This window comes from Meriones unguiculatus, chromosome 11 (genome assembly GCF_030254825.1).
Source record: "Meriones unguiculatus strain TT.TT164.6M chromosome 11, Bangor_MerUng_6.1, whole genome shotgun sequence".
In the NCBI taxonomy this organism is placed as follows: Eukaryota; Metazoa; Chordata; class Mammalia; order Rodentia; family Muridae; genus Meriones; species Meriones unguiculatus.
Window position 1 is genome coordinate 50,877,736 of NC_083359.1, and position 7,282 is coordinate 50,885,017.

At 43.2% G+C, this 7,282-nt stretch overlaps 1 long non-coding RNA gene across 1 annotated transcript; it reads left to right on the plus strand.

Moving 5' to 3' along the window:
- On the plus strand, nucleotides 1-4,994 carry LOC132646349 (uncharacterized). Its single transcript, XR_009584538.1, has 2 exons — nucleotides 1-3,736; nucleotides 4,116-4,994. It is a non-coding gene; the product is annotated as an uncharacterized LOC132646349 (long non-coding RNA).
- Nucleotides 4,995-7,282: the final 2,288 nt, after the last annotated feature.

Below are 7,282 nucleotides of genomic sequence, written 5' to 3' on the forward strand. Positions count from 1 at the left end.
CGTGGTTACCTTGCCCCTTAAAGGGCCAACCTCGACACATGGTCTCTCTTTTACACACTCTTTCTCTCTCTCTCTCTCTCTCTCTCTCTCTCTCTCTCTCTCGGCACCCCTTCCCTTTTCTCTCTCTCCCCATGTCCTGCTCCCCCCTCCCTCCTAATAAACTTCTTGCAGAGAATATTGCTTGTCACCAGTCTCAAGCTTTTTAATAACATTACATTGGTGCCGAAACCCGGGAAGGGCTCGCCTAGCTTTGTTAGGGTCCCTTTCGGACTCCTGTAATCTAACAGGACCTTGGCAGGGGCTCTCTGAGAGGCGCAGCCGTGCAGGTCCGGTTCTGGTCAGTGACTGGAGATGCCCAGTGCAGCCCCGGAGGGATGTGATGAGGCTACAGGGGCGTGCGCCGGGGGTGCATGGCGCTGGACGCTCAGCAGCTGCCTGCTCCCGCTGCGGCTGCGCCCCCTGCCTGTGCCGTGACCGCCAGCGAGGCCCCCACCCGGACCAGCGCTCCCGAGTGGTGGAGACTCACACAACCACAAAAATCAACTTTGGAAAACTTGGTAAGAAATTTTTAAAAAACCAGCACAGTTGGGAAACTTTTAAATTTCCCGCAGGATACCCGGCTGGTGCCATGTTGGTCCTGGGAGGAAGTGGGTGTAAGAATAGCTTAACCATTCACTTAACAATGCAGCGCAGCGCCATCTTAGGTTCGGGCAGAGAGGCCCCGCCCCCCGCGCGCCCTGCCGCAGTCTCTCCAGTGCTCTGGCTCGCCCCTGGCCCCTCCCCCACCAAGCTGCCGTGCCTGCGCTGCCTGCTCCCTCTTGCTATGCTCTTCCCCTGCACCCACCAAGCTGCTTTCCTTTCGCTTCTAGCCCCATTTCGCTTCTAGCCCCGTGCTTTCTTCTAAGAGGCTTTTCCCAAGCTTTAAGAAAAAAATAAAATAAAAACTTTTCTCCCTGATTTCTGTACTCTTTACTCTTTACTCTTATGCTTTAAATTAAATTAAATTAGATAAATGCTTATCTAATGCCTTATATAATTTATATAATTTTCTCATTGGGTTTGCATTTATAAGTCTTAATCATAATTAACTGTTTATCTTATCTTTTAGACCAGGCCACAACAATGAACCACGTTTCAAGTTGGTATGGATTTTTATAAAAATTCAAAGTTACATTTTACTGTCTTATGATTCAACCCTGCTTCAAAATAAATTTTATATAATAATAAAATTTAGAAGTTATAAATATCTATTCAAATTAAGTTGGTTTATGTGTTGCTCAAATATAATTTTAAGATTGCTTTATACTGTTCTGCTAAGGGGTTCATTATTACATACAAATTGTTTACCTATATTCTAAATTAAGATCTATTAATTTTAGATGTATTTATTTATGTTAAAACTGGGTCAATTTAATACATCTCTACTATCAAAGAGTTAAAATATGCTTGGTTAATTTTAAATTTGGTTTACACTGTTCTGCTAAATTGTTGGTTTTAAACTTATAGCCCAAGGGTTTGTTATTATGTACAAGTTGTTTACCAATATTCTAAATTAAGATCTATTAATTTTAGAGGTATTTATTTATGTTAAAACTGGATCAATTTACAGTATCTCTGCTATCAAAAGGTTAATATAAGCTTGGTCTTGTTCTCTTAAAATGATGTTATTAATCTGTAGTATAGCCTTAGACTATTATAAGCTATAAACTTTTATATATTAAATCATACAAAAACTCTTGTGCTCTCACTTTAATAAGTTATATTCATGACTTTTAAGGTTCTAACTTAGCAAGGACAAAACCTAAAGTTCTGGTTGATATTTACTGGTTAACAAATGCAGGTTAATAGTCATTTCATAAGATACATATTTATAGTCCTGCAGACAAATACCAGATGCAAACATGGTCTCATTGCAATTTTTAATAAACAGCTGAGGATGGTACTTGAGTCACAATATAGGAGTTGGTAAAAATAGTAAGCCATCCCAAAGGGCTCTAGACCTAGCTGCATTCGGAAGCTGCTGGCGTTCCTGCAAAAACGCAAGAAGTTTGCTTAGCCAAAAGTCTGTTCTGCCAGGTGACATTTTGAAATGCAGCCAAAGTGGATGCTGGTCCTGCTGCTGCAACATGCCAAAGCTGACTGCTGGCAAACTGGCCTCTGGAAGTCAAAATGCTCCCAAGCAGGCTTGTCCTCTGTGCCCAGCCATGGAGGTTCAACCAGCACAAGAGCACAGTCACTTCCAGCCTTCTAGCTCGTTGGCCTGGCAGAGGACAGGTGGCTCCTCGACTTAGCAACCTCCACAGTTCTCGCACAGGTCTGTTTTTTACCTCAGAATGAGGACCCATGGACATATTGCCAACTTCTGTGTTGGGAGACTTCAGGTGCCTTCCCAGCTCTCTTCATATGCAGGAGACCAGGCCTTAAGTTTAAGTCCTAGAGCTGCTATTTTCAGGCCTAGACACAGTCCAGACTCAAGAAACAGGCCTAAATGAAACCTTTTTACCATCCCTTTAGCTAAAGGACAATAAATGTTCATAGCAGTTTCAACTATGTCTCATGGTAAATAACTAAATACAAAGGTTCCTCTCAAAAAACATATTTGAGAGATGTCTTAAGGTTAATAAATACAAGTTATACATGTTTGAGAGTCTAAAAATGTGTCTTAAGGTTGGTAATGCAATTTATAAATGTTTGAGGGTCTGAAAAATGTTTTAAGGTTGGTAAATGCAAGTTATAAAGGTTACAAGGTCTAAAGTGATTTAAGGTATCTTAAATAGGTAAAAAGGCTTAATATTTCCTCCTGTTGTTGTGCTACTGTTGTATTGACTGTCCAGAGCCAATAGGGCTCTAATTTATTAATCTGACTCTGATACAAAAACATTCCACTATACCATGTACTATTATGGTTCTAAGATCAAGATTGTAAGTCTCCATAATATGTATACTTATAGTAAAAGTTAAGATCAAGTGAGTTTCCCTTTTACTTCATAAAAGGCGCCTTTTCAGAGCTCACCTTAAAAATACTTATGCTATTAACACAAATATGTATGTCTACTGCCTTTTTCTATAATGTACAGTACAATTGTGATACTAACATGTCTAAAGTTTTATCTCCTTAAAACATAAAAGTAATTCTTGTAAGCTGCAGAAATTCCACCTAAATCCACCTCTCAGGTCAACTGGACTCCAGATAAGTACTGCACTTATTGCCTATCTCAAAAGGTGGAACTCCTCCCCTTTGCCCAGTTTTGGGACTTCCTTTCCTGGCTACCAGACTGCTATTTACTGCATGCAACCACTGGCTGGATTGGTGAATTCTCCTTATTGACCAGCCACTAGATCAGTGAGTTCACTCCATTTTCTCAGCATAAACACCTGTCTTGGTAGGGGAAGCTTGACCACATAGCTTCAGCAACGTCATACTATCTTTTAAGATGGAGGGACCCCCCCCCAGCCATAGCCTTAACTGTCTAGGTTTGACCCTCTGTGCTGACCTCCATTTTAGGGCCTCATTCTCCCTTGGGCTGTATGTCTCCTCTCACACACAGTTCCTTCTTCCCCTCCCTTGCTCGCTCGCTTGCTCATGGGAAGGCCCACACTTGCACATGGTTCCTTCTCCCCCTCTCTCGCTCGCTCGTGGGAAGGCCTAGCGCTAGGCGAACCGTCGTTCCCCGGCTGTGCCCCACTGGGCAGAGCGCCCCGTCTCTGGCCAAAAGCTGATGAGCTATTGGACCAGGTAGGACCCCTCTTGCTCGGAGTCACACCTTCCCACTGGGACGCCTCTGGAAGGTCATTGACTTCTCTGCCCCCAATGGGAGACGCCCAGACGCCCATCTCTCCAGACAGGATGCCCTCTGGAGAATTTTAAGTTTCTACACCTAGTGCCAGCTAGCACCAGGGCCTCTAAGTTTACACACTTCTGTAACCAAACCTCACCTCAATGACAGATCGAAAACAAAGCCTTCTTTAAATATTGCCAGTGATTGGGTAAATAAAGGTCCCCCAGGTAGACGGAGGTTCCCATGTACAAGCCTCATTGATCCAAACCTTTCAATGTATACCTACAGGATTTTCTCCCTACTCAACTTTATCTTCTGCCTATATATGTGTTTCAGTGGCCTGCCAGACACAGATGTTTCCTATAGCCACAACAGCGCCAAAGCAGCTACAGGTGTTCAACTCTGACCTCACAGACTTCCAACAAGCTGGACCTGCACCTTCCCTCCCAGCCATGGATGTTCTTACAGACCCTGGAAAGTGTCAAAACAGCCTATTCTTCCTGGACTTGGCCAACATTTCAGCCTTTTGACCTCCCTACAGCGCCCCCAGTGTCAGCAGGAAGTAGCCAGAAGAGAATCTACGCCCTTTATTCACTTGTTGTTAACAAAAGGCTGAAATGGTGTGCTTCAGGACCAGGACAAGCAACTCCAGGTTCTCCCAGCGTTCTCCAGCCCCTACCTGCTGTCTTGTATGGCTGGCAACTCTCTCTATTGACAACCCTCTACCCTAAATTTTCCAGGGCAGAGGCTTCCCTTACTCTTGACCTTGCAATCTGGCCATTTTGTTGCTATAATTCTTTCTCTCAAACCCTTGCATGACAACCAAGAGCTGCTTCCAATGAGCTGAAATTTATATACTTTAACTTACCTTATAAAAAGCAGCCCAAGCTCCCCATTTTTAATTATAGAAAAAGGGAGGAATGTTAGTATTTTGGAACACAACCTGCTCCTGTGTTACCCAGCAACCTATGATGTCATCATGTGTCGACAGCCAGGTGGCCACACCTGGAAAGTGTGGTTACCTTGCCCCTTAAAGGGCCAACCCCGACACATGGTCTGTCTCTTACACTCTTACTCCCTCTTCTCTTCTCTTACTCTCCTCTCTTTCTCTCTCTCTCTCTCTCTCTCTCTCTCTCAGGGTGCCCCTTCCCTTTTCTCTCTCTCTCTCCATGTCCTGCTCCCCCCTCCCTCCTAATAAACTTCTTGCAGAGAATATCAGTTGTCACCAGCCTCATGCTTTTTAATAAATAATTACACCTGCTGCCACTGAATGACCTTGTTCCAAGACAGCACCAAACAGGATCAGCATTTCTACTTTAGCATGTAGACCTTCATCCAGTAATTGAACCTTGACAATACACATACAATATCCAGTCTGACCATGTTGGCCTATAGCTGAAGACTTTGTACCCAGCATCTCAATGGGCTGCCATTCTGCAATTTCCTCAAGCCTTTGTGGACTTTTATCATCTGGAACTATTTCTTTTGGTGTTATTATAAGTTCCAGATTGGATTTCTCTGAAGCTTCTCTATTTTTATTCAAAGATTACTCCAACCTCTGTTCTATGGCCTTTAATTTAGCATCTAATTTCTCACTCTTTTTTTTCTCCAAATCTGCTTCATTCTGATCTCTCCCAAAGACACTATACAAAACTGTAATTGTCATTGAAAAAATTGTTTGTGTGTTAAGAGAAACAAACTCAAGTGAAATCCAGAAGCACTGTATCAGTGTGTCTTCTTCCATTTTCATTTTCAACATAGAAAATAATCTTTAATCTCAAAACCTTCCCCTAAGGACTTTACTTTCTTAGACCCAGCTTCCCTTCTAGACCTCACCAGTTCAGATGCTGGAGGCTTTTCAGTTTATCTGTGGCTCCTGCTTCCAGAGAGAGGTCCCTACCTCCCTCACTGGATCCTGATCCCTCCCTCATTCTGGGAGTTATTGAGTCACAGGTGTTTGCTCCTCTGGCCTGCATTAGTCAGGCCAGCAAGGGCCTCTTCTCAAAGGGATTTAGCTTCCTACCTTAGCTAGGAAAGTCTGGCTTTGAGGAGCTTGCTTGTATTGAAGAGATATTTTTTGTTTTGTTTTGTTTTTTAAACAAGGGCCTCCTAAAAGAACTGCTTTTGCTTTGTGGGGGAAGGGAGAGACCTTGTTTTTCTGCAGCTGGCTGAAGGCATTGCTCCTGGGGGGAGGGTCTAATTAGAAACTGCAATTGTCTCTTAAGAGAACTAAGAAATTGTGCTGTGGTTTGGCCCCACGTTGGATGCCGAAATGTTAATGTTATTTTTATAAAATTGTGTTTGTTTCTGGCTATCACACAAATAATTGAAACTCTTTTATATTTGTTTAATAATAAGCTTCACAACACACTAACTGAGAAGTGACTACTCTATTCTTAACTCACTAAACTAATCTGGGTTCCTCCCATCATACATACCAGAGATACTTGCACTTTGTAGCTTTCCTGCTTCAGCCCTCTCCTGATGTCTCCTGGCCCTGAGGCTGAATCCTTTACTTCCTCCTGTAATTCCTCCCCTGGCTGGCAGGGAGTGCAGCCCTGCTCACAGATTGGCTGTAAGATGCTTTATTAGCATATCATAGGACAATGGGGGGGGCAGTGTTTACACATTATTGAGACAGTGGAGTCTCAGAACAAAGAAACTAACCAAATATGGGGTACAGTAATCAGCATTTTAATTACACAATAACCTTATGCCTACAAAAATGTCTTTAAATACTAAAATGGAAAACCATCTCGTATTCATAAATTGTGAGGATTAATACTGTAAAAGAAGGGGGGAGGGCACTAACAAAAGTGAGCTGGAGAGTCGTGCAATCATCAAGGTTCCAAAAGCCAATCTTGAAACTGGTTATGGAGTAAGAGTCAAAAGAGTGAATAACCACCCCTCCCTGAGCAGAAAGAGCAACGGTGGAGGGATCACGGGGTCTGATTTTAAAAGCTACTACAGAGCTATGGTGACAATACAGTACCAAACAATAGAAATCAGCCCAGTGGCCACAGACACTGGATTCTGACAGACAGCAGAAGTGTGTGCCCTGGGGAAGGCTTGCTGAGACATGCTGGATCAAGGGAGGGCTCTCTTTGACCAAGTATCAAACCAAATCAGAATAAAACCTGAAACTTTGAAACTATACCATGGAACTCATAAAAGAAAACCTGTCAAGACATAGGCATAGGCAAGCACTTTCTTTTTTTTTTTTTTTTTTTTTTACTTTTATTAATTACACTTTATTCACTTTGTGTCTCCCCATAAACCCCTCATTCCTCCCCTCCTAATCCCACCTTTCCTCCCCCTTATTCACACATACCCCTCCCAAGTCCACTGAGGGTAGGTCCCCCTCTCCTTCCTTCTGATCTTAGTCTATCAGATCTCATCAGGAGTGGCTGCACTGTCATCTTCTGTGGCCTGGTAAGGCTGCTCCCCCGTCAGGGGGAGGTGATCAAAGAGCAGGCCAAACAGTTTATGTCAGAGGCAGTCCC